Source organism: Coregonus lavaretus, assembly GCF_964263955.1.
Source record: "Coregonus lavaretus genome assembly, chromosome: 37".
NCBI lineage: Eukaryota > Metazoa > Chordata > Actinopteri > Salmoniformes > Salmonidae > Coregonus > Coregonus lavaretus.
Window position 1 is genome coordinate 6,982,898 of NC_140024.1, and position 24,062 is coordinate 7,006,959.

Below are 24,062 nucleotides of genomic sequence, written 5' to 3' on the forward strand. Positions count from 1 at the left end.
AAGGCACACGGGAAATACTCCCGTCGATACAAAATACACGAGCTCCACCGAGCTTCACTAACCTCCACAATAAACAATCACCCACACAGACAAGGAAGCAGAGGGAACACTTATACAATGACTAATGAGGGATAAGGACCAGGTGTGTGATATTGAAGACAAGACAAATGGAGTGATGATAAATGGATCGGCAGTAGCTAGTAAGCCGGTGACGCCGAATGCCGAAACCTGCCTGAACAAGGAGGGGAGGCAGCCTCGGCGGAAGTCGTGACATGAATACAAAGTGTTATGTTTGGGACAAATCCAATACAACTCATTACGGAGTACCACTCTCCATATTTTCAAGCATAATGGTGGCTGCATCATGTTATGGGTATGCTTGTAATCATTAAGGACTGGGGAGTTTTCAGAAGAAAAAAAACGTTCTTCCACTTTGGCATTACAGAGTATTTTGTGTAGTTCCCACTTTGTAAGACAACAAAATGTTGAAAAAGTCAAGGGGTGTGAATCCATTCTGAAGGCACTGTATGTGTGTGTACGTCTAGGTGTGTAAGTGTTCCATTTCTGGGAGTGTTCAGCAGACACAATTATGTGACAGAGGACTTGTTAATATAATATAATTTCATATCACTTTTAATTTTCTCTCTGCCTCTTTGTCCCTCTCTCTCTCTCTCTCTCTCTCTCTCTCTCTCTCTCTCTCTCTCTCTCTCTCGTTGTCTTGGTATTTCACAGTAGACCTGCGTATTCTGTACAAAGTGTATTGCCCCCCTCTCCACAGACCTGTACTGTGTTGCGTTGCCAAACTGTCAGTGTTTGTAGCCCAGACCATAGTTCATTATGTTCATTTAGTCCATTGTGTAATCTCTCAGCCTTTCTCATTATAAAGCTAATGGGTTTGAGGCAGGAAAGGAGCAGATTAAATTGATCTGAGCATAATTATGCTTGGGGACCAGCGGATATTCACTTTAATCTCTGGATGTGTGAGAGCACACGCCTTTGTCTGTCTGAGGATGTGTGTCTGTGTGTGAAGGACATTATGTGCGGCAGGTGTACAGTATAGTATGTGTATGTACATTTTGTAATTCTGCTCCAAGCCATGTGCACAAACATTAATATTTGACCGTTTTTATTTTTCCCTTGCTGTGTGAGGATGTTTGACTTTCAATGTTTAAATAGCCTGTGTCATTCACTTTTGCTGCACAACTAGCAACTGTCCTACATGCTCCATTATTATGTCCTTTACATGTTCATTTCATCCCTCTTCTACTTCACTGTTTTATTAGGTTTTTAACAGGTCGTTACATGTGAATCACAGGTGTGGGACTAGCAGCCAGCCCACTACATCACAGCACTGCTACAGCCACGTTCTGATGGGGTGATGAAATCACAGCTGGAGCTATACTTCTCCAGGTGACATCCGGATGACCACTGGTTGGGGCACACACACACAAACGCACTCACGCACTCAAACACACAATGCAGTACTTTGACTCTTGTAGGGCTGATACTTGCCATTGAGACTGTGAGACTGACAGGTGAGATCAACATGCTGTATTTATCCTCAACACACATTGTTGGAGTTGGCTGGTGGCCAGAAGTTCATTTCATAACTTGGATGTGATTGAATGGTAATTTGTAATTTAGACATTGTCATCAGGGCAGCTGTTTCTCCTGGATTTGATGAATAATGAAACTGAGAGTTTGGACTTTTTTAATGTCTTTTTGAATCTATTTCCCCACTTGCTAGAGACTCACACACCCACACAAATGGTAATTTGGCTGTGTGAAAGAGATGGAGCTAATCCAGAGTTCAGGCCTATTAAAAATATTGCCTTTACTGGCTGATGAAGTATGGCAGATGTTGTAAAATGAGAGAGTTGGACACTGGTGTAGATGCCTGTGAGATCTGCCTGTGCATCTGTGAGAGAATATATTTGACATCTCACATACTGTTGAGAACAGGGGGATAGTTAGGGTAAAACAGTAGAAGGATTAGTTGGGGTGATCATTTTGAACAGGATTGTATCACTACTTCCAAGCTGTGATGATGCTGTTCAGAATGTGTTCTCATCACAAGACTACAGTAAGTGCAAAGGCATGGAGAAAACATTAATTGAGAGTTCTTTATCCCAAATTTCATTTGATAGCTTTAAATGCTAATCTTCAATTCTAATAAAACCGGGGGCAGTCTGGTGAGTTTAGATATGTCATTTCTTATTCCATTTTGTGAGAGATCTGTCCCCACAGAGTGAGGAGGCAGCTAGGAAACAGTGACAGGACAATCAGTTGGGATTTCGAAAGAAAGAAACAAGAAAACGAGAATAAAAAAGTCCTCACTTTGCTGTCAGAGTGAAAAAAGAGTGTGCTGGATTCCAGAATGGAACAGACAGCAAATAGAGGGAAAATAGAAAAACACTCCATCCCTTTCATAAAAAATGTTACTTTGCTTCTAATGTGCTTGTCGTACATCAAAGTCCCGCTGCTTTTTTGTCGTCATGTTCTTGGCTTCCCTTCCAAGCATCACAAAGCTCTGTCTCAGCACAGACATATCCGACAGAAAGACATTCCATCTGGGATTTCTCACAGAGCAGATTTAATTTCTCCTCATGTCTTTTTGTTTTTTATCAGATACACTGTGTCACATGGCCCTCATGCCATGTATTGTATATCCCAACGACTACTCCCCCAAAATATGAATGATTAAAACACTCTTGAAATTAATAGCTCTATTTTCTGCTGAAGGACTGAGTACTTGGCACTTTACTAATACTAGTAGTAGTGGTATCAACGATTTTTTAAATATTTTTGGTAGAATCTGTAACCTTGTCAACTGTCAGAACAATTTAATAAATGTGTGGTGCTGATACATTATGGTTGACAGGAAACTGTGTACAGTACCACTTCTGTATAGTTTCAGGGCTCAACCTGTCTTTAGACCGACTGGCGCTGTGTTCCTTACCTCTAGGTAAGAGACACAAATCAATTGTGCTTGCTCTGAGTCGCATAGTATTTCTGTCAACAAGCAGCTATTTGTGTTAAAAAAAACAGACCTTCTGGTCTACAGTTTTCTCTGTTAAAAAGAAAAAGTAGAAGCTGAGTCTCCTGTATTCACAAAGCATCTCAGAGTACGAGTGATGATCTAGGATCTGTCCGTACAATCCTATTCATTATGATCTCCAAGTCAAAACTGATGCTAGATCCCCACTCCAACTCCGAGTTGCTTTGCACGGACACTACCTTAGGTCTGTCTCATTGGTTTATAGCACTAAGCCCAGCGCTGAAGGAGAGGTACTTATGGTGGCTACATTCACTTGATTAAGATTTGCAGACTTCCACTACACTCTTAGAAAAAGTGGTGCTACCTTGAACCATAAAGGGTTCTTCAATTGTCCCCTAGGAGAACCCTCTGAAAATAACTATATTTGGTTCCAAGTAGTAACCCTTTCACTAATACAATGTTCTATGTGGAACCCTTTCACCACAAAAAGGTTCTACGTATAACCATTTTCACCACCAAAGGGTTCTACCTAGAACCAAAAAGGGTTATCCTATGGGGACAAAGACTGTACTTGAAACAATACTTGAAAATACTTGCAATACTAAGTCCTTTTTTATGGTGACCCAGTTTGGCCACACCTAGAGCTGTGTTAGGAGGATTAAGGGGCACAAAGCCTTTCTCCCTCCTGCCCGCCTGCCCCTCTGGCTCTCCTCTCCCCTGGGACACTAGCGGGCAGACTGGCTACACTACCGAGAGTCACGTGACGACACAGAGCATGTGAGAGGAGAGCGCTCAGCTGCTTTTTGTTCTCCCTGAGAGAGAAGAAGAAGACAGAGTGTCTGGTCTCAGTGACAGTAATTACAGGTCCTGTCACCTGACTCCATTCTACCCCTCTATTACTCCCCATGTCACTGTGCTCACAGACAGAGCAGAGACAACACAGGCTGTCATAGTGTACACCCAGCACCCCCTCCTCACCCCTCCACCCTCCTCTCCTCCTATTGATTGAGAGTTCAGAAGCAATGTGTTGTAATGGAGTTGATGTGAGTTCAGTTTCCACTGAACAAAGGTGCCGGTACAGTGTAACCACAACTTCCACTGTGACAATGAGGGCTGTCGAAGGGCCTGTCAATGTTCAGGTTAGATGACTTATTGTGTCTCACTGTCTAAGTGGCTTACAAACAGGTTGCTGTGTCCAGACTGTCTGGGTGTACTACGGCCTGGTGTTCTTTTTCCTCCACACCAAGAGAGCAGGTAAGGTTCAGACGGCATGCTCTGTTTGAGTTCAGTGATAGACACGTACAGTCCAATCTCCACCATTTGTTGGGTAGTGGTGTGTGTTTCATGATGTAAGGAGCTGACTCTTCTTGTCTCTTGTCTACTCTACAGACCCTCATCTTCTTATTCCTCCTCCTCTCCGTTCAGTTGTGTGCACAGAGTCAAATAATAGCGTGACCCAGTGTTGTGTTGAGCGATTCTACAGAGGACAGATCAACTTTATTATCCCACCAGGGGGAAATTCATTTGGTCATGTGCTTAAAAATACAGTACATAAAACATAAAAACACAGAATAATACACAATATAACTCATTTGAAAGTGCAATAGCCTACATATTTACAGTGAAAGTGCAATATGCTGTACACTTAAGGAACCAATAGACTATCCATTGCAGTGGCGACCTGTCAGTCAGGTCATTTTTAGCAAAAATATACAATACTTTTTTGGGGGGGCTTGCCTGTTTTTCATGTTATTTTGGCATTAATACGTGTCACATATCAGTTTGCAAACAATGTACAAATAAATACAAAAATATTGAGTTAATAAAGTCTCCTTCCAAATCTCGTCTTGTTGAGTCAAGGCTATGTTCAAGGTAAAGTACTGAATGTGCAGGAACCCATTGTTTGGGTAATGTTACTGATGATATTCTTGTGACTTTGTGGAATTGCAGGTGATGTGTGCCAAGAAGTGACAGATGCGTTTGTTATCTCTCAATTGGGAAATACTAGTTGCTAGGAGATTAAATGAAACGTTAGAGATAGAGCTGTGGAAGAGGTAGATAGAACCAGGGTTGTATTTGAGAGAGCCAAATTCTGCATAAAACAAAGGACGAGAATGTGTCTTATAGGAGTGCTTAACAGGAGACATCTTTGAGCTGGAAGGCACAAGTATATTCTCCATCTGAGCTTGAAGAAATTATGCTGTTTTGCCATCTGTTATGTGAAATACACATTTGAATAACTTCACTTTTATTGCCCCTGATGCATGTAAAATAGCATTTGTTTCTGTGCTTACTCTTAATTTGCACATTTAATGGCCTGTCAAATGGGAACGCCATGCTAATGAAGCCGTGCCATTCTGTCTGTCTCTCCACCGCAGGAGTGTATATCACAGCAGGGGTGATTTCCCTCTGTTTTATGTCATTATAAGTTCATACAATTTGCATCATGATACTAATTTCCCTGTTCGCCACCTCCTCTTTTACTTGCTTGTTTTGGTAGTTAATCGTGTGCGTGGATGTGTGTGTGTGTGCACGCCCGTGCGTGTGTGTGTGCACGCGTACATGCATGCTCTTTGTTTACAGGTGTGACATGCAGATAACATCATCAGTTCTGGAGTATCAGGAGTGTTTTCTGTTTCTGCAACTGATCTGCACACCCCACTCATATATGAGTAAGCCTGTCTCTTAGGACAGTGGTTCCCAAACTGTGGGTCGGGAACCACTTGTGGGTCTCGGCAGGGGTCCAGGTGGGTCGCTGGATGCATTTTCTTGTGCATTGCAAAAAAAATTAATATTATTATCATTTATATATTTTTTTATATATTTTTTTGCGGGGGATGGAAAGACGCTTTCAGTGTAAACTTAAACGACTAAAACCAAATAGAAAGTATGTAGAAAAGATAATGGACCTATATATATATATATTTTTATAATAGCCTATAATCTCTGAGAATTTACAATCAACAAGATGAAAGCTAGATTATCAGGTCCCCATTGATTTTGTTAGAACGTTGGAGCATAATAACACAGCATTAGCCATGTCAAAATGCCTAGAATTGGCAGAAATTAGCTTTAAACAGCAATATCTTCTCTTATTCCTTAGTCTGTGTTTGTTTTTTCACTGCTCAACTTACTTGCTTATGGTGGATCGCGACTCAAAAGACACCTCAATTGCTGGGTCACGAAGGTAAATGTTGTTAAATGTGACTGGGGAGATTCTAAAAAGGCAGCTGTAAACAGAGGAAGAGAGCAGACAGTAAGAGAGGGATGGATGGAAGGATGGATGGAGGGGAAAAGAGAGGGGAAGAATGATAATCTGGAAATCAAGCCAATTATTTTTCAGCCCAAGGGCCTCCAAAAGGCTCAGGGTCCAGAGGGCTCAGCAGGCCACAACATCACTCAATATTTCAGAAGTGGGTCTAGGGGAACAGTGGGGGTGTGGACCCTAGGGTTCATATAGGCCATATGACCTACTCTCCCTACACAATGTATGTCAGCATGGTAACACTGAACCTCTTTTCTCTCTCCTCATTACAGTATGTCTCCATCACACTCCCACCCCCTAGCTCCCCAGCCTCCAGCCCCAGGCCTAGGCTCCTCCACACTGTGTCCACTTTCCTAGTCCCAGCAACCCACCCTCAACCCAGAGGCAGGGACACCCTGCTGTATAATAACATCCGACCATGTCCTTATTTAAACTTCTCTCAGTTTTCTTAGGAAATGAAAGTCTGTTTTCTCCTACTTAGATTGATACACTATTTTACACTTACCTCCCTCTCCCTCTCCCTCTCCCTCGCCCTCTCCCTCTCCCTCTCCCTCTCTCTCTCTCGCTCTCTCTTTCTCTCTTACTTGCTGTCTTACTCTCACTCTCTCTCCCTCTCTCGCTCTCTCTCTTGCTCTCTCTCTTGCTTAGGAAGAATAGTAGCAGATTTAGCCCACTCACACTATAGGCTGGGTTAGGCTGTTTCATTTGCCCATGTCAGTGCCCTTCATGCATATACATACATGCATAAATATATAAGAGATCTCAGCGCTCATCCATGGAGGAATTCAACTCTTAGCCTTGATGTCAGGTTCCAAGGACAGGGAGGCAGGAGACTCAAGGTCCTGTTGGGATGAAGGACGCCTACTGTACAAGCAGCCTTTACTGTACACTTCAAGGCCTCTCTGGCTTAAGGCAAATTGGATCTGGTTCATATACATGGCACTTGATCATAAGGCTAAGGTCATGTCCATTTATAATTGTGATTTAGCAGGAAACTCTGAAATGACAGATGGAGTGACTGAACTCCCCTTTCTGTGTAAAAGTTAAAATACACTGATTGTACAAAACATTGGGAACACCTGCTCTTTCCATGACAGACTGACCAAGTGAATCAAGGTGAAAGCTATGATCCCTTATTGATGTCACCTGTTAAATCCACTTCAATCAGTGTAGATGAAGGAGTAGACAGGTTAAATAAGGATTTTTAAGCCTCGAGTCAATTGAGACACGGATTGTGTATGTGTGCCATTCAGAGGGTGAATGGGCAAGACAAAATATGTAAGTGCCTTTGAACAGGTTTTGGTAGTATGTGTCAGGCGCATCGGGTTGAGTGTGTCAAGAACTGCAACGCTGCTGGGTTTTTCATGCTTAACAGTTTCCCATGTGTATCAATAATAGTCCACCACCCAAAGGACATCCAGCCAACTTGACACAACTGTGGGAAACATTGGAGTCAACATGGGCCAGCATCTCTGTGGAACGCTTTCGACACCTTGTAGTCCATGCCCCAACGAATTGAGGCTGTTCTGAGGGCAAAAGGGGGTGCAACTCAATATTAGCCCATACGGACAGATCACTAATGGCAGGTAAAATGGTCCTGGGTGTCTACTTCCCTAGCTCCTGTCCCCTTCCACAGTGTGGTTGTGTGCTGGTAGCCTCGTCAAGAACCAGGCTACCCTAAAAGGGAAGCTGATGTAAAAATACTAAATAGAGGTGGGAACCTGGTGTAAATTTGCGACGCCTCGCAACACGTCAAACCAATCAAATGCCCTGCTTGGGCAGAGCTCCAATAGTGCTCACTAAATTAGTGTCGTAGGTGCAACAGTTGGTGAGGATGGCCGGGAAATCGCCGATTAAAACTCAAAATATCTTGATGTACATTATATCGATTTTGTGTATAGAGCATACTTCTGGCAAAACAGAATTCTGTTTTTCCTCCAGGTTTTCTTACATTTTCTGCAATGTTGCAAACTAGCATACGGAACAACTCTCTGCAAACTGTGTCCATCCCGGTCTGAAAACAGTGATGAACATAACACATAGCACCAACGGGCATGTGGCGGGAGGGTTCTTGAAATGTAACATTCAATCAAAATCTTGCTGCTGGGAGACAGTGGACCATACAAAACGTTTTTGCAATACAACATTCTCCAGACCTCCAAGGGAGGCGTGACAGCGACATGATTTTGGAGGTATGGCAATGTGAGACTAGCGTTCTAGTAAATGCCCCCCCACTCTCTGCAGTATCCAGGGGCCTCTTTATTCTGGTACTGAATCAGAGGGATGTTCCAAGTGGTCCCTGTACACAGAACCATTGAGTTGCCCATTATTGACCTCAGAACATATTAGATGAGGGCCCTACACCATTTCTAGATACTGAGTACCACGCCATGCCATGTAGTGTTGATTCAAGGACTCAATGAGTGGGCTATGTAGTGTGTTAATGGTGTGCTTGCTGGTGCAGATTGTACATGCATGGAGGATCCAACAGCACAGTAGCATTGACACACAGGAACAGTTCAGTACCAAGCCACATGAGTTACATCTAACATCAGTCTGACAATATCTCCCACTCTCATCACCTCTTTTTCTTAGAGTCCAGCCCAAACATAGCCGGGCTGAAGATGGTGGTAGGAGTAGGATGAGATGTTTGGCCGGCCGGATCAGTGTTTCAGGGGAGGTTCTCAGGTCATGAATCAAGGCTGTCAGCGTTCTCACGGCCCCTCAACACTGCTCTCGGAAAAAATCGATGAGTGATTAAATATATGTCTTCTGAAAGGCCAAAAGGTTTACAGGCAAGGAGATTTCTCCAAAATACAAATCCCTTTAAAAAAAAAAGTATTGGACTGAGAGTAGAGAATCACAAAACAAAAAAGAAAGAAAGAAAGAAAGAAAGAAAGAAAGAAAGAAAGAAAGAAAGAAAGAAAGAAAGAAAGAAAGAAAGAAAGAAAGAAAGAAAGAAAAGAGACAGGCTGACAGACAGACAGAGACAGACAGAAACAGAGACAGAGACAGAACGAGACAGAGACAGGCAGACAGAGACAGAGACAGAGACAGAGACAGAGAGAAAGAGACAGAGACAGGCAGACAGAGACAGAGACAGACAGAAACAGAGACAGAGACAGAAAGAGACAGAGACAGGCAGACAGAGACAGAGACAGAGAGAGACAGAAAGAGACAGGCAGAGACAGAGACAGACAGACAGACAGACAGACAGACAGACAGACAGACAGACAGGCAGGCAGGCAGACAGACAGACAGACAGGCAGACAGACAGACAGACAGACAGAGACAGACAGACAGACAGACAGAAACTGAGACAGACAGAGACAGACAGAGAGAGACAGAGACAAACAGAGACAGAGACAGACAGGCAGGCAGACAGAGACAGACAGACAGACAGACAGAAACTGAGACAGACAGACAGACAGAAACAGAGACAGACAGAGACAGACAGAGACAGAGACAGACGGGGTATAAAGTATAAGTGGGTACCTCCAGCCTGTAGTGTTGGCTGTACTGCTGTTGGTGGAGTGGACGGAGCAAAGCATTCCAGATCCCCCAGCTAGTCCATTAGCCCTGGCTGCTATCGGGCTGCCAAGCGGTACGTCAAACGCACCGTTTTTTACGGAAATACATTTTACGGAGATAAAAATGCATTTTAAGTGCGCTTTGAGGCCGCTTACTCCCTGGCACTGTGCTGACAGGCTGGAGGAGGCGAGTGGACGGAGAGTGAAAGCCTCAAAGCAGTTATACACTGGGAAAGTCAAGACAATATAGACTTGCAGGAAAGGGAAATACAGCAGCAACAAAATGGAGAATGTAATATTAAAGATTGAATTGATGTTGTTGACAGTAGAACACTGTTTCCTCTGTTCTCTATGAACACCTCTGTCTACCGATGGACGGCACTTTCATGTCTCTGAAGACTTCCTGTGTGAAATGCTTACATATTTGCGGTCAGGAAGGTTGGGGAGTTTATTGATATTTGTTCCATGTTGCGGCGGAGCAGTGAGGCGTGTGCCACTTCCATTTAAGCCTGTGCCTATGTCACCCGGGCCCTCACTCACCCGCACACACTACCAGGCTGTACTTTTTCCATTTAGCCAAGGAAACTTCCTCCAGCGGATTATGGAAGGGAAGACAGTGGTCACAAACATGCTGATGAGCTAAAACAAATCTCCTGCACACAGAAAAAGGCAAACTTTTCTATTTTGTCAGTTTAAACTGACTCTTAGGTTAATACCACTGCAGCGTCCCACTTCTCTCCTTTTTCTTCCTCTCTCTCTCCTCTCGTTCTCTCTCCCACACACAGCCGTTGTCCATTAGGCCATAACGTTGTTAGCGTAGGTAAGGATTCTTCCTTCATTCTGATGCCAACCCCCACTTCCATACATGCACTAGGATATTGAGACAGAGATAGAGGTAGTGGGTCCAGTGAATTTCTTTTTGGATTTCACATGGCTGCTGCTGCTTGGATGGTTTACATTTGATCCCTGTCAGTCAGTGTGTAGCAGTAGTACACACACACACACACACACACACAATGTTTGTGGGAGATTGCCTTGTCTTCGGTGGCGAAGCCTGCAGGCTGTGGCAGGTCCCTGTGTATTCTACGATAGCGTTCACCCCTGATTATCCTCAAACCCCCTCTCTCTTTCTCTCCCTCCCTATTTCACTTCCCTTCTTTTCCTCTCTCTGCCTGTCCTTCCTCTCCCTCCTGTCCTCCTCTGTCATTTCTCTGTGGTGTCAGGCTCTCCAGCCATGGTCCTCCCCTGCCCCAGAGCCTGGACATTTGTGATCCCTCAGTCTGGTCTGTCATTTATCTGTTGTTTCTCTGAGTCACCTTCTCAAAGCACAACAACAACAACACTGCCAGACCTCCACTGTAGCATGAATTCGGTGTGTCTCTGAGCAGTGCACTGAAATGGCAATTATTACACACTTTTGTGTCTCTCCTAATCTCTTTTCGCTTCCTTCTTTTTCTCTCCCTCTGAAAACAGAACGCTTCTGCCATATGAAATGTGATGTATCGATCAAGGTGTTTGTTCCAGCGTTGGGAGAGGATTTGACGTTTTTCCTGGTTAAAGACTCAAACACACACTCCGGTACTATAGCATCTCGAAGGAGGAACAACTTGTTCTGTCACTGATAATGTGAAGTTTGTGGTCCTGTGTACTTTTCAGTTGGCAGAGCTTGGCACTTGCAATGTCAAGTAACGTGGGTTTGATTCCCGCTGGGGCCACTCATACGAAAAATGAATGCAGACATGTCTGTATGTCGCTTTGGATAAAAGTGTCTGCTAAATGGCATATATTACTCATATATCTTTCTTAACACCTCTCTTCACTCTCATTCCACCAATCAGTAATCAAACACCTGTCCTTTCTTCCTGTGACTATATTAAGAACAGACAATATATGTCAAAGAAAAGGTCTGTACCATCTTGCCTTCAACAAGTGCTGGAGTTAACTCACGCAATATGTCACTCTTTCTCTCTCACACCGGTAATCTCTCTCTTATTCTCCCTCCTCCTCTCCTCTCCCTCCCTGCCGTTTCCTTCCCCCCAGCCAGCCCAGCTCAAAGTGATCATTAACAGTGAGAAGAGAATAGTATGACCGCTGCAGAGTTGAGCCCATGAAATATTCAATGCGTCCTTCATGCTAAAACTCCCTCTAATCGAAAACGAGGAAACCAATCCCACCTCAGACCGTTTCTGGGGCGCAGAGATGAAGCACACTACTTTATTCAATTTTTATTCTATGGTTGAGGAGGAAAGGAGGGATAGTTGATATCTCATGTCTTGCAGCATTTGAATGTTTACCAGCAGTGGCTGGTGAATAAGCAGGCAGTGGCCAGTTGAGTCATATAGTAGAATGGCATGTGACAGGGAGTAAAAAAATTGCAATGCACCACTTGCCAAAAATGTATGGGATTTCATGGTCCCCCTTCCTTCCTATAAATCTCCATGTCAACCAAGAGGATTTCAGAGAGTAATCTGCTTACATACTGTACACCCAAACCAGCCTGAGGCAAGCTGAACATCACAGAGAACATTCACCATATCGTTTTCAACCTCTGTGGCCTCTGTGTCTCTGAGCTTGGTGTCTGTTTTAATTTTGCTTTGTTGTGAGAAGGTCCATTCACACACTGCTGTGTGTACTGTATGTGTCAATGCAGTTATTTGTGTGTGTGTGTGTGTGTGTGTGTGTGTGTGTGTGTGCATGTGTGTGTGTGTGCATGTGTGTGTTATGTTATTCATCATACTTCGTAAACAACAGGTGTGGACAAACAGTGAAATGCTTACATACGGGCCCTTCCCAACAATGCAGAGAGAAAGAAAATAGAGAAATAATAGAAAAGTAAAACACGTAATAATTAAAGATACAGCGACATCAGTACAAGCTGTAATGATGTCGCTGTCAGTCTGCGGTTGCCCCTGATGACTGTTTCCGTGGCCTCGGCGCTGGGTTTGTGTTTCGGTGAACTGGGCCCTGTGGGACCTGTTAGCCAGCCCAAATAGCAGACTGATGTTTGGGAAGGGCAAAAAAGCTACTCCTGATTCAGATGAATCACTTCCCCTGTGCCTGGGGCACTGCCATTTGACACACACACACACACAAAAGCACACACGCTCTTGCTGCCGACGACCAGACTTCCATATGTCACTGACTCTGCTTGTTAATCAGAACATCACTTCTCACCCCACAGAAGAGATGTGAGAGAAGGGGGGAGAGAGAAGGAGTGGAGGATGAACTATTGTACTCCCTGACTCCCACTCCTGACTAACAGGAGAAAGGGTTGGCCTGAATGATAGTAAGAGATAATGAATAACTGTCATATAGCCTAGCACAGTAGTGAAGGTCAGAAGACGGGCAGTGGAACAGACCAGTGAAGATGTGAATGGTATCACAAAGTTATCCTTTCTCTGCTGAAAAGAGTAGGGAGGCAACACAGAACATCAAGATGGGTAGTAGTCAGTGATGCTGTTTTCAGAGAGGAAAAGAAGGGCGCAGAGCTAGAAGAGGCTTTAGGAGTGTCAAACAGGGACACAGCGGGGGTAAGAGGAGCAGAGAGGAGAGGAGGAGAAATGCTTGGAGCAGGCTGTCATCTCAGGTAGAGAGGGTGACAAAGTGAAGCAGCTCTGTTTGGCTGTGGGGACGTCCAGCTGGGATAAAAAGTCCCTATCTTCTGCTCTTTCTTTAGCTCTCTCTCTGTTTCTCCCCCCTCTCTCTCTCTTTCTCTCTCTCTCTCTCTCTTTCTCTGGGTGTGTATTGACCCCTCTCCATGTGTGTTGTTTCGGGGCGTAAACTGATTTTTCAGATGTTTATCTGCTGTGTTGTGGTCACGGCCCTGATCTCAGAACAGACTGGGTCACTGACCCTCTTACTGTTATCACAGCTAATGATTGCTGGGACGCCTGCTGTGCTGTTGGCATGGCCTTTCTTCTTCTCATAGAATCTATATAATAACACAAACATGATTGTTTTAGTGGGTTAGATTATGTTACCCGACCTGCTATAGCATTTAGCATACCATATGCTCACTTGTACACTTGACTGTTGTGCCCTTTTCATTTCAAACCTATGGATTAAACACTTTGCTGCAGGTTTAAACATGAAGATTGAACACACACTCCTCAGTTAGCCTCAGGGCAGCCTGGGATTAAAGGCGCCAGTGTGAGAATAGTTGTTGATAATTAAAATGACAATTACCCACAACCTGTTTTAGTGACAGGGGTATTATTCACAGAGTTATTGCTATCAACCAACCAGTTACCATTATTATAACGACATCTGCATGCACGGACTACACACACTGCTCAAAGCCAATAACTATTAGGATGAATGTATCTCTGCACCATCGTTTTTCTAACTGTGCAGAATAGCAGTTTGCTTTTCAGAGAGGTGATGGGGGAGAGAGAGAGCGAGAGAAAGAGCGAGAGAGAGTCAGTGCCAGAAAGTGAATCTTGCTCTGCAGCCAAAAGCCCTTTCATTCATAATGCTGCAGGAGTTGCTTTCCTCCTCTCTGACATCCATCATGCCACACAGATAATAGATGTGGTTATTATAACAAAACAAGACTCTCATTGCTGATACAAGTTGACCAAAAAAAGATAACGCCATTCAACAATGGTAAGAAAAATACCTAATACTTATTGGCGAGCAGGCTTCCATTTTGATCGTTTATGAAGTGACCTGACAAGTGCAATGTTAGCATTTACCATCTGGCCAAGAGGAGGAACCAGACCATAAAGAAAACATGGCAGCGAGGCGAGCGAGATCAATTTTCTCACTATTGATCAGATCCCTACATTTGCAGCGTTGCAGCTTCAGTGAGTGGATGATATTGGGAAACTCCCTCTCGGCCACTCTCACAGAATTGTACACACCTTTTGCATAAATGCTAAGTTTACTCTACCTAGACAGTAAACTAAATGGTAATATCAATTGCAGTTAGTGTTTGTGAACCTAAAGCATGTTGCACAGTCCTTCACTAAACCGTGTACGTATTGTAGACTGATCATGACTGGCAATCACATTATGTGTTTTACAGTTTGGTAGTAAATGTCTTCATATAGTTAAGTTAATGGAGGATTGTGGAACTACTGATTTCACCTAGCCAGGATAGCGACAGGAGAATAATACATTTATTACAGAGCCGTGCCATAGGAATGCTTTCTTTATAGATTTTTATGGACGCGTCTACATCACTTATGCGACTATCTGTGTAGAGGAAAGAATTGTCATTTTTACCTCTTCCTCAGTAAATAAACTGTGTTTTATACTGCACACTGTCCGCAGTCACTGTTGTTAGGCACTAAAACACAGACATGAACATACCAGTATGTCCTGTTGTGTATTTGAATCACACACACGTACATGCACACAGACACATGTCACTCTAAACACATGGAAACATGATCTAGCGCCCTCATTTCCTATGCTGAGAGTAGTCTGTGAAGATGAGGACTGTTGATAATGAAAGATGAGAGGAGCGAAAAGAAATGAGATGACGAGGGTAGTGAATCACGGATACCTCACGTCGCACTTTGTTCTCTCTCTGTGTGTGTGTGTGTGTGTGTGTGTGTGGGCGTACATGCGTGCAGGCTGTCTACTGCTTTTCTGGATTAGTGACTGTGGGGTCTGTTGATTTGTTTATCTATTTGCAATTCATTCACACCACTCTCACGGTCCACTGCACCCCCTGGCATTCTACAACATCTCTCTAACACGCAAGCTTACATACAACACGTACTGTACTACAAACTCTTCCAGGCTACACATAGGACATATTGCCAATTTCATAGTCCTTCAACCCAGAAATGGGGACTTGCATCAGCAACTTGGACATGGACTGGATTGGTGCATGATGACATCAAATGTTCTGAAAGAAGTCATTGCCGAAAAGATAATGTTCCCGTTATGAATGAGTTAAATCTGCCATTCCGAGGTAGTTTCGTTATTTCACATCAAGCTGCATTGGCATGGTAACATGATATGCAGCTCTGTCTCTGCACCAGAATGAGCTAAGGGAGGAGAGAGAGACCTGACAAGTCACTGATGACTTAACTGAAACTCACTTGAGACTCATCCTATTGAGACTTGATTTGGACTTTGTTAAATGTGACTTATTGACAAGTCTCTCTCACCCAGACACCCACTCTTACAACATAGATCCAAAACCAACCACTTCTCCAATTCCGCATACCATCAACCACTTAAAACCCATGATTCAGTCTTCTACTCTGCCTACTTAGCAAGCCATCACCATGTAACTGGTGGCTCTGAAAACACAAATTACCAATGCAAGGCTGGCTTTAAACACTTGGTTGATGTTCTCTCTTGCTTCACTGCAGGTTGTTAATCAGTATTTCAAAAGGGGAGGAGGAGGAGGAGGAGAGATGGAGGAGGAGGGATGGCTTAAGGAATAACTGGGAGGAGTGGTGGTAAAGACTTCTGGAGCATTGTCTCTCGTGGGAATGTTCTTCTCCAGAGGTAATTAACTGCTGTTGGTCTAAGGAGCCCAGGAGAGATACACACACAGCCAGATGGAGAGGGCGAGAGGGAGGGATGGGAAGAGGGACAGTTAAAGGAGGAGGAGGATGCAATGGTTGGTTGAGGGTGTGGGAGTAGGAATTGATCATGTGAACAAATATCAGATATACAATAGATATATTTGTAGACTAAATGAGTGCTGCACTGTTGGAGTACACAGCATTAATATCCGACAGTGATGTCTGGAATCCATACTTTTCTCCATTACACTTACAAAACGTTATTCTATAGCCTACTGAAAAATGAAGGCAGGCCCTTTATGTAAGCTGTAGCATTTAATATGACAATATGGAGGGCAAGGGACTGTTTGATTTATAGTTTCAAGGAGAGCCCACCTCCCATTCCTCCCCAATTCATTCTGGAATACTCCTGGACATAAAACATGTAGTAGGGGCATTAAACCATCTCCGATTCATTGATCACAATAGTATAGAATACAATAGAGAATAATACAGTTTTTGGATTATTTAAGTGTAATACAGTGTATTTGATCTGCACTGAAATCCAATATGTATTTTGGAGCATAGAGGTATAAAAGAGCAGATCTTGAACACCCACTCCAGACCCTGGCCCCCTCTGATCCTTTGCAGGAGTGGTGTGATTCTGAGAGAGAAATGAGAGGAAAGTTCCAGTGTTACACTCAGATGACATGACATTACCCTGTTGCTGTTGTAGGGCCTCGTGCTGAATGGGTGCTTTTGTTCACAACCGGAGATTAAATAAAGAATTATTATGTGAAAATAGCCTTCCTAATGAGATAGCGGATTTTAATGAGGTCACAAATTGTCTGCCATTTTGGTTTATGGTCGTTATTATTGTAATTTTGTGTGTCCTTTCAATTTGCTTTTATTTTCCCCTTGGTAGAGTTGGACGTCGGAGGAAGAACACAGTGAATGACTACACACACACACACACACACACACCCACGCACGCACGCACACACACACACACACACACACACACACACACACACACACACACACACACACACACACACACACACACGCACACACACACACACACCCACGCACACACACACACACACACACACACACACACACACACACACACACACACACACACACACACACACACACAGGGACATTGCAATATTAGCCTTGTGGTCTGTGGAGAGGGCACTGGGTGGGGTATTCTTTGATAGTGTAACAGACAGAAGGATTTGTACAATATATCTGGGGATGTGTTTATGTATTTTGCTAACATGTTTATACTCTACTCTGTCTAATAATCCAGACATTTGCCCCCGCACACCATACTGCCAAATCAAGGAGCAGCCTTCTCATATTCCATAACAAACGCATGCATGCAATAACCCTTCCCAAGCTGATAAGGTTCCCAGACACAGTGGAGAAAAAAATTAATGACATTATGAGAAAAAACGAGATTTGCAGCCATGGTGTGCTTCTCTATAAAATCAGAACTATCTTCCTCTCTTTCTCTCCCTCCCCCCTCTCTCTCTCCCTCTCTGTGTGAAATAAACAGTTGTGTGTTTCACTGCCTGGCTGTAGCTTGGATGTTTAAATTAACATAAACATCACGCACAGCCTTTATCGGGAAAATATGGTCTTTAACCCCGTAGGGGATGGAGTTGGTGATGGGGTTGGAGGGGTGGGGGGGGGGGGGGGGGGGGGGGCGTGTGAAATGTGGAGCAGCGAGTCATATTTCTCCCAGACACTCAGCACTAACTCTCAAATGCTGCCATATGGCCCCGATTAAACTCATTTATGAAAGTCCCCCCCCCCACACTGGATGCTTAGTCTGCTGCTGTGTCTCCAAAGTGTTGGTCCTCTGCACTCAATTAGGAGAGCGTATGTGTGTGTGCGTGCATGCATGCGTGCAAGTTGTCCTCTTTAAAGGTTACAAAGGGATACACATGTACTGTTACCCTGAGGTTGTCTATGAGGTTGCTGTTGCTAATATAGATGAAAGAATGGGCCGTCCCACTCACTCTCTTCAAACAGAGCCTGAGCTGTCCTCTCTAGACCACTAGAAGGAGAATGCAGAACCAGCTGTGGTTCTGTCAGTATCAGACATAGCTGAAGGCTTCCTACAACAGACTGAGATGAAGAATAATGAACACAAACAGAAACTAAATAACGCTTCACATGAGGTACACATCAAGGCCCATTTTCATTGGTAAAAAAGCTTGTTTGTCTGCATGTGCAAGTGTTTACATGTCCACATACAATATGATGGTGTAGGTCTGCATTCCATGAGTATGTGTACAACACTGCAGAAAACTGTGTGAGTATGTGTATAGCTGAACTATCTGTGGTTATGTGTACTATCGGCACTGTCTGTGTGCTGAATGTGTGTGTGTGTGTGTCTACGTTCCTGCCTGCCTGCATGCATGCTTGTGTGTGTGAGCAGACAGAGGTCTGTCAGTACATGCCCTGGTGTCTGTCTTCTGTCCCCTGTCAGCATTATCACAGACGCTTATCAACTCAGCGGCACCAGTCTCTCTCTGGACAGATTCCTCTCTGAACACCACCTCATTATCCGTCCAACCCCTCCCCTCCCCTGCCTCTGCCACCGCCACCACGCGATAGCACTCAAGGGGATCTTTAAAAGAACGTAAGCAGATACAGTGCCTTGCAAAAGCATTCATCTCCCTTGGCGCTTTTCCTGTTTTGTTGCATTACAACCTGTAAATAACAGAAAAGTGGTGCATGCATATGTATTCACCTCCTTTGCTATGAAGCCCCTAAATAAAATCTGGTGCAACCAATTACCTTCAGAAGTCACATAATTAGTTAAATAAAGTCCACCTGTGTGCAATCTAAGTGTCACATGATCTGTCACATGATCTCAGTATATATACACCTGTTCTGAAAGGCCCCAGAGTCTGCAACACCATTAAGCAAGGGGCACTACCAAGCAAGCCGCACCATGAAGACCAAGGAGCTCTCCAAACAGGTCAGAGACAAAGTTGTGGAGAAGTACAGATCAGGGTTGGGTTATAAAAAAATATCTGAAACTTTTAACATCCCACGGAGCACCATTACATCCATTATTAAAAAATGGAACGAATATGGCACCACAACAAACCTGCCAAGAGAGGGCTGCCCACCAAAACTCACGGACCAGGCAAGGAGGGCATTAATCAGAGAGGCAACAGAGACCAAAGATAACCCTGAAGAAGCTGCAAAGCTCCACAGTGGAGATTGGAGTATCTGTCCATAGGACCTCTTTAAGCCATACACTCCACAGAGCTGGGCTTTACCGAAGAGTGGCCAGAAAAAAGCCATTGCTTAAAGAAAAAAATAAGCAAACATGTTTGGTGTTCGCCAAAAGGCATGTGGGAGACTCCCCAAACATATGGAAGAAGGTACTCTGGTCAGATGACTAAAATTGAGCTTTTTGGAAAATGCTATGTCTGGCGCAAACACCTCTCATCACCCCGAGAACACCATCCCCACAGTGAAGCATGGTGGTGGCAGCGTCATGCTGTGGAGATGTTTTTCATCGGCAGGGACTGGAAAACTGGTCAGAATTGAAGGAATGATGGATGCCGCTAAATACAGGGAAATTGTTGAGGGAAACCTGTTTCCGTCTTCCAGAGATTTGAGACTGTGACGGAGGTTCACCTTCCAGCAGGACAATGACCCTAAACATACTGCTAAAGCAACACTCGAGTGGTTTAAAGGGAAACATTGAAATGTCTTCGAGTGGTTTAAGGGGAAACATTTAAATGTCTTGGAATGGCCTAGTCAAAGCCCAGACCTCAATCCAATTTGAGAATCTGTGGTATGACTTAAAGATTGCTGTACACCAGTGGAACCCATCCAACTTGAAGGAGCTGCAGCAGTTTTGTCTTGAAGAATGTGCAAAAATCCCAGTGTATTAAAGTATTAACTTTGGGGAGGGGGGGTGAATAGTTATGCACGTTCAAGTTTTCTGTTTTTTTGTCTTATTTTATTTTATTTTTCACCAAAAAAAAAAAATTGCATCTTCAAAGTGGTAGGCATGTTGTGTAAATCAAGTGATACAAACCTCCAAAAAATCAATTTTACAACAACATAGGAAAAATGCCAAGGGGGGTGAATACTTTCGCAAGCCACTGTATGTGTAGTGGGAGAACAGATATGTTATAGTACACTGCATTTATGCTGCATGATGTCAACGTGTGTACTTTTTGGTATGCCTAATGACTACATGTCTTTGTAATCTATCTGCTTCTGACTGAGAAATTCTCCATTGTCAATCTCAATGCAAAGTATGTCAGGCTGAAAACAACAGACTTGGACTGTTTGACCAAGCAATGTTTCATGCATCTGTTTTTTTGTTTTTCTGGATAAACGAGCCCTGAGCTCTAATAGGCACAGTGTTGGCAGTTTGGCACAGACATATGCACATATACAGTACCAGTCAAATGTTTGGACACACCTACTCATTTAAGGGTTTTTCTTTATTTTTGCTATTTTCTACATTGTAGAATAATAGTGAAGACATCAAAACTATGAAATAACACATATGGAATAATGTAGTAACCAAAAAAGTGTTAAACAAATCAAAATATATAGCCACCCTTTGCCTTGATGATAGCTTTGCACATTCTTAGCATTCTCTCAACCAGATTCATGAGGTAGTTACCTGGAATGCATTTCAATTAACAGGTGTGCCCCGTTAAAAGTTAATTTGTGGAATTTCTTTCCTTCTTAATGCGTTTGAGCCAATCAGTTGTGTTGTTATACAGAAGATAGCCCTATTTGGTAAAATACCAAGTCCATATTATGGCAAGAACAGCTCAAATAAGCATGTACTTTAAGACATGAAGGTCAGTCAATCCGGAAAATTTCAAGAACTTTGAAAGTTTCTTCAAGTGCAGTCGCAAAAACCATCAAGCGCTATAATGAAACTGGCTCTCATGAGGACCGCCACAGGAACGTAAGACCACCCCTCATCACTGTCAAACGCTCCCTAAAACACTTTAGCGAGCAGGCCTTTCTAATTGACCTGGCCCGGGTATCCTGGATGGATATTGACCTCATTCCGTCAGTAGAGGATGCCTGGTTGTTCTTTAAAAGTGCTTTCCTCTCCATCTTAAATAAGCATGCCACATTCAAAAAAATCAGAACTAGGAACAGATATAGCCCCTGGTTCACCCCAGACTTGACTGCCCTTGACCAGCACAAAAACATCCTGTGGCGTACTGCATTAGCATCGAACAGCCCCCGCGATATGCAACTTTTCAGGGAAGTCAGGAACCAATATACACAATCAGTTAGGAAAGCAAAGGCTAGCTTTTTCAAACAGAAATGTGCATCCTGTAGCACTAACTCCAAAAAGTTTTGGGACACTGTAAAGTCCATGGAGAATAAGAGCATGTCCTCCCAGCTGCCCACTGCACTGAGGCTAGGAAACAATGTCACCACCGTACCTTCTCCGCTATGCAATCTGGTTTCCGAGCTGGTCATGGGTGCACCTCCGCCACGCTCAAGGTCAGGAATTGTGAAAAACTGAGTTTAATTGTATTTGGCTAAGGTGTATGTAAACTTCCGACTTCAACTGTAGGTATTCCTCTTGTCCAGATGGGATAGGGCAGTGTGCAGTATGATGGCAATTGCATCGTCTGTGGATCTATTGGGGCGGTAAGCAAATTGAAGTGGGTCTAGGGTGACTTGTAAGGTAGAGGTGATATGATCCTTGACTAGTCTCTCAAAGCACTTCATGATGACAGAGGTGAGTGCTACGGGGCGATAGTCATTTAGTTCAGTTACCTTTGCTTTCTTGGGTATTTATTTAGAATTCAAGGCACATTTAACCAGCATGGCTACCACAGCATTCTGCAGCAATACGCCATCCCATCTGGTTTGCGCTTAGTGGGACTATCATTTGTTTTTCAACAGGACAATGACCCAAAACACACCTCCAGGCTGTGTAAGGGCTATTTGACCAAGAAGGAGAGTGATGGAGTGCTGCATCAGATGACCTGGCCTCCACAATCATCCGACCTCAACCTAATTGAGATGGTTTGGGATGAGTTGGACCGCAGAGTGAAGGAAAAGCAGCCAACAAGTGCCCAGCATATGTGGGAACTCCTTCAAGACTGTTGGAAAAGCTGGTTGAGAGAATGCCAAGAGTGTGCAAAGCTGTCATCAAGGCAAAGGGTGGCTACTTTGAAGAATCTAAAATCTAAAATATATTTTGATTTGTTTAACACTTTTTTGGTTACTACATGATTCCATATGTGTTATTTAATAGTTTTGATGTCTTCACTATTATTCTACAATGGAGAAAATAGCAAAAAATAAAGAAGAACCCTTGAATGAGTAGGTGTGTTCAAACTTTTGACTGGTACTGTATATACATTTTTTTTTGTTCTATTGAAAACTTCCCAGACTACATTTATGCCTCTGAAAATCAATACAGAAGAGCAACTTAAAACTGTTGAGACACAACTCTAGTAAGAGAAACCACCATTATGTAAGAAACTAAACAGGGAGAGACTAAGAGGAGGGATCCACAATGGGAAATTTGTTCAGTGAGACAAGAGGTCACCAGAGGACACCGTTCAGTGTGTTTGGGACAGGACAGGATGGGGACGGGGGGATGATTCCATCACCAGCAGCGAGGCCTGTTTCCTCTGAGCTCGTGAGACTCTGCTGCTCTGTTGCACATCACTTCCTGCGCCTCTCTGTTGTCAGGACGAACGGCAGACAGGAGGAAGAGAGGAGGGGTGGGGGATTGAAGTTTCCACTGTGTCATCACTGTTCTGTTCCGCTCTAACCCTGTATCCCTTAACCCCTATAAAAAGTAAGGAACCCCCTCCTCAAACCAACAAAACTATTTCTACCCCCCTCCTCCTCCTCCTATTTTCCCATATCTCTATACCTGTATTACAGGAACAGACCATCAACAGATAAACTGTGGCCTGATACAGTATGATGCATGAACAAACACAAGGGTTCAATTGCCTGCACCCCAAGCCTGGTTTCTTTGTTTAACTGTGTGTTCTAGTGAGTCAGATGTTTGTCTTTGACTGGAGAGGTATCATCTATATCTGTTTATCCTTACTGTCTGTAATGGATATGAATCACCACCATCTTCCTGTGTTTATCAGCACTCTGCTCCTCTCTCATTTGTCTCTGCCTATCTCTTCTTTCATTCTGTCCATCCGACTGCAGCTGTTCAGCTCCAAACACCCCTGTTCAGTCTCCTGCAAGAGTAGAAAGCCCAGTTCTGTGCAGCTTGACCTTCCTTAGCATGCATACAAGTATGTGAATCTCTATGGTTTGTTTGGGTATGTAGCCTACATGTAGCTTACCTGAAATATCCCTGCTTCCCACAAAGGACTATACCCAGTGAAACAGCTCAGATATACAGTGAGGGAAAAAAGTATTTGATCCCCTGCTGATTTTGTATGTTTGCCCACTGTCAAAGACATGATCAGTCCCCAAACATTTATTTTGTGTGTTTCTTCCATTTGCGAATAATTGCACCAACTGTTGTCACCTTCTCACCAAGCTGCTTGGCGATGGTCTTGTAGCCCATTCCAGCCTTGTGTAGGTCTACAATCTTGTCCCTGACGTCCTTGGAGAGCTCTTTGGTCTTGTCCATGTCCGAGTTTGGAATCTGATTGATTGATTGCTTCTGTGGACAGGTGTCTTTTATACAGGTAACAAGCTGAGATTAGGAGCACTCCCTTTAAGAGCCAGAAATCTTTCTGATGGAGAGGGGATCAAATACTTATTTCCCTCATTAAAATGCAAAACAATTT